Source organism: Cricetulus griseus (assembly GCF_003668045.3).
Source record: "Cricetulus griseus strain 17A/GY chromosome 1 unlocalized genomic scaffold, alternate assembly CriGri-PICRH-1.0 chr1_1, whole genome shotgun sequence".
Lineage (NCBI taxonomy): Eukaryota > Metazoa > Chordata > Mammalia > Rodentia > Cricetidae > Cricetulus > Cricetulus griseus.
Window position 1 is genome coordinate 115,138,628 of NW_023276807.1, and position 4,913 is coordinate 115,143,540.

General features: G+C 36.3%; 1 pseudogene; it reads left to right on the top strand.

Annotated features, from left to right (window-relative positions):
- The first annotated feature begins 3,627 nt into the window (after positions 1-3,627).
- On the top strand, positions 3,628-4,094 carry LOC100762066 (annotated as a pseudogene).
- The last annotated feature ends 819 nt before the right edge of the window (positions 4,095-4,913 follow it).

Here is a 4,913-nt window from a genome sequence, read left to right on the forward strand (position 1 = left end):
TTCTTAGAATATTCTTGGAAAGGATATATTATTGTATACAGAAACATTGGAGCTTAGTGCTAGACTCATGGTTTTATTTAATGGTCTCTTTCTCTGATCTAATAAGAACATTAGAGTGAAATGTTCACAGTAACAATGAAAATACTGAGGGATTTTAGTCAAGTGAAACCACATGCAAATAAAGCACACACAGGAGCAAACACAAACACAGAAATGCACTTAGGACTTCTTTTCTTGAAGCCAAAACTTTGTGACCAGTTGATTGAGGCCTTTGTAAAGGGGCTACTGTGTTGAAACAGAAAGTTGGTTAAGTCATTCCTGTTGGGGAGCCCTAAACCATACTTCAGCAACTTAATGCTTCCCTGGAGTGAACTACACAGTGGTTGACTTTAGTGTTGACTGAAGGTAAGGGTTTGAACTCTGTGAGGTCAGATTTTTTCCATCAAGTGAGACAAACACAAATTTATAATGCTAGCATTTGATACAATTTCTGAAATTAGAAGCCTTTTGGTTCCCTTTCTCCAACATCTCTTCCTCTTTCTCTCTCTCCTCTCCCCCTCCCTACCTCTCTTGAAAGATAGTATAAAAACTATCCCTAGAGGCTACTGGCAAACAATTTCTTGGGACGTGGATTCTACAACCCCTCCCAAACCTAAAGAGATTCCAACTTGGCAGCTTAGTAAATTTGTTCTCAGTGTTTCAGTTCTTAATAACAAGGAAATAAGACAAACTTTGGATGAATGGCCAAGTAAAAAAAAATGAATAGTCAGCATCAGGGGTTTCTTGGGAAACACATCCTTCCAGGAAAAAAATGTGATTACCATTTAGGAAAGCATAGGCAAGTTATTTCCAAGATAACTTCTAATTCTAAATACAGTCTTGTTGGTGTTAATCATTCTATATCAATCTGGAAGAGGAATAATTTAACCCATACAATTGACTACCTCCCTATTGAGTTTCCTTATTACCAATGGAAAACATGATTGAAGAAAAGTAGGATAACAAGAGTTGTGTGAATGAACTGTAAAGCATGGAACTGTTTGCGGCTGTGGTTTAGAACCACATGTTGTAGATTCGTACTTAGAATTTCATCTGCCTGAGGCAGTCATTCAGAAATTCCCAGCCAATCATACAAAAGCATCATAGAACTCCATGTAGCATAGCTTAACATTCTCACTTATTCAATCCATGGAAGAATAATCAGTTTTTCTCTTTGAGACCCAATCAATATTAATAACTAAGGTATTTCCCCCATTTGAATATAGACATATTGCTAAATTAACTATTACTACATCTCATGTGCCCTATGATTTCCTGTTTCTCCTGTTTTTCCAAGAATCATTTTCCTATTGTATTTCAGCATCAACCATATTCCAATGCTTTGGTGGAGCCTTGTATATAACATTCTAAAACATCCTTTTCTGTAATCCATCTTACAAAGTTTTGTGACATCTCAAATTAATGGAATGTCTTAGGATTCCATACAGATGTCCTCACCATATCATCATAGCATAATCTCTGCAATATTAAATATTCTTATAATTTTGTTCTATAGACATTTAAATAATATGCAAACACAACAAGAATTTTTGAATTGGTTCTTCTTGTTTAAAACTGAATATTTGTTATTCCTAGGAAGTTTTCATGAGTATCCTTGGTTAACTGCTATTCTATCATGTTGCCATGAAAACTAGCACACTCGTGCTATTTATTTACTCATTCTTATTTTCACCACATTCTGAAATCAAAAGGCAAAAGATGCAATAAAGCTCTTCTCTGTGTCCCTAGGGCTAGCATGCTTACCAGCTAGATGATAAGTTTTTGATATACTAATGAGAAGAAATTTATAATTGAAAACCAGGAATTTAAATCAATTTTTATATTTTTCCCAACAGATCAGTTTGTAATTCCTGGACCCAGGCTTGGAGCAAACTTGCCTTCATGAGTTAAACAAGAATTAAGGAAATACCTGGATATGTTATATTCTTCTGTTGGCAGCATAGATTCATAGAGATGAGGATCTTGGCTCTGTAGAAGAGGCTTACATTAGAAACTTATTGTTCAGAGCACAATATGGCTTAGAAAGAAGTATGTCTGCTTCAGGGCCCAGAGAAAGTTCAGCAAAAGCTACTCTATCTGCTCCCAAGCCCCTATCTTCTTCCCATTTGCTCCTGGCACTGTCTGCCTTTTCGACCCCCTCATATATTTTCTTAAGCATACTCCAAGATACTCATATTTCAGCTTCAATGGCACCACAGACGTATCACACATGTTACCTTCAAACATTAAAGTCAGAATCTATCGTTATTTTATTACATTTTGTTTTCCTTATAACTCTTATGAAAAACAATCTTGGAACTGTGGTATTAGTTTATTTATTTATTTATTGTCTTTATTCAATGTCTTTCTCCTGCATCAGTGTATGGAAGGAGCATTTGTTCAACACTATTTATAAAGTCAAGCTAAAAGTCCATGGAAAACTTAACAATCTATATAAATATCCATTGAATAGATGAAATAGTAAGTGATCGAGGAACATCGAGTCTCAAGACACCAGAGGAAAGAGCACAAGAAGGACTAGTAATCAGAACCCATTCCAGATCATTCCATGATCCAAATTGCATTGTCATCTCTGCTGATGTGTTACAGGAAGCAGTTCATAAAGAAGAAAACCCATAAAATCTTTGGCTCAGTATCTTTCTTATAGGTTAACAAGTAATTTACTATGAATTAGAACCCAGTTATGTCTGTTTGGGGATCTAAATCCCCAAATTTTCTATTGAACTATGGTGGTACCTCAAACAATTCAGGAATCAATGTTGCAGCCATCTGTCATCATCTGGGATAACAGATATCCTGTTAAGGATAAGGATCTCTCAAGTCCAGCATACACATGATTCAGAGAGATGTGTAAAATGATTTATATTGTGTCTATAGTCATACCAGCTCCTTAAGTTTTGCCTCTGAAATATTTCCTCTTATTTTAATGTTTGCAATATTTTGTTTTAGATCACACTGGTACTGTTGCTACTCAGATAAGAAATATTAAATTTGTAATAACATCGCACATCTCCACCCAGTAGCATATTCTTAGCAACTGCTTTGTTCTCTATTAATTCTTTGCCTCACCAGAGTTAGTTCTTTTATAAACAAACACGGGTTTCCAAAGCTCTATTTATTATCTCCTAATTCTTCTTCCTGCCCCAATACTCATTCCCCTTATGTATTACTGAATTCTCTAAGTGAATTATTTGGCTCTGCACAGCTTTTTGAAATGTGATTTTGCATAAGACACACTGTTCAGACTAAAAGCATATCATATTAAAATGTCTGTAATTGCTTGAAGGAACTGTCTCCAAGGAATGTGGTATGCTATATTTAATGGCTGTGGAAAAGTTTTAACTCCTCTGTTTGTAGCATGAAACAAATAAACAATTTATGTGCAGAGATTTGACTTAAATTTCATGAAAGAAAACATGCTGGTGTAACAATTGGACTTTAATGCTTGCTTTAAATTTTTTGTTATTAACCTCAAATGTAATGGCAAGAGATAGTAGGTAAGTTAAATAAATAAATAAATAAATAAATACTCTTTGCAATCTTCCCTCGGGCCAGGCGGCATCTCTCACTATGAAGGTTGAGCTGTGCAGTTTCAGCGGGTACAAGATCTATCCCGGACACCCGGCGGCGCTACGCCAGGACCGATGGGAAGGTTTTCCAGTTTCTTAATGCAAAATGCGTGTCTGCATTCCTTTCCAAAAGGAATCCCGGTAGATAATCTGGACTGTCCTCTACAGAAGAAAACACAAAAAAGTACAGTCGGAAGAAATTCAAAAAAAAAAAAAAAAAAAAACTCGCTGCGCAAATTCCAGCGTGCCATCACTGGTACATCCTTGCTAATATCATGGCCAAGAGGAATCAGAAACCAGAAGTCAGGAAAGCTGAACGAGGCTGTCACGGAAGCAAAAATGGCTAAGCAGGCATCCAAAAAGACAGCAATGGCTGCTGCCAAGGTCCCTACAAAAGCAGGCCCTAAACAAAAGATTGTGAAGCCTGTAAAGGTCTCTGCTCTCCCAGCTGGTGGAAAACGCTAACTTGGTTGAACAGAGTTTCGAATAAAGTTCTATCTAACGCTAAAATAAATAAATAAATAAATAAATAAATAAATAAATAAATAAATTGTTCATTTCTACAACATTGTGGGATAAGCAGTAGTTTTCTTCCTTTATGGTTAGGGAAAAGTTGATCTGAGGCTGTTACAGAAGTTACTTTATGTATACATACTCAGCTCTGCCATTCTAAAATCTGTGGCCTTTAAAAAGAAATGCCTGCATCAGGAAAGCATGACACAGGCTATGTTATTGGCTAGATGGACAGAAATTTGCCTTCTTTGACTTTTTCCGCAGAGCTGAACAAAAGTGCATTATAGGGCTAAGGGAACATATATGTTGGCAAGTCATATAATTTTTCCTTCTACAGTTTCAAATCTGGAAAGTTGCAGCCTCCTAACTAGTGCTGTCTCTTTTAAGGTACTACCAGATGAGGCTATTGCTCAAATGCCTACATCCAAACTCCTTCACAATATACAAAGATGCCACACTAGCGGCAAAGTCACCAGCCTTGTTTCCCCGTTCTTCTCCAGTCAGATGATGTACCAAGAACTTTCTGTTCCACTGCATTTCATGGTGATTTGGGATATTTGGTTACAACATCTTTCTGGATGCTGGAAGGAATTGTTAAATATGTCAAATTGCATTTTCTCAGAAAGAGATGAGATTAGAGAGAATAATAAAACTTCATGTGATGAAGCAGATGCTTTTCTAGTGTATCAAAGAGGCAACCTGAATGGCAAGTGTAGATTATTGTTGCCTGTGGGCTCTGTTTCTTCTTGCATTGCAAATTTAAATATTCCA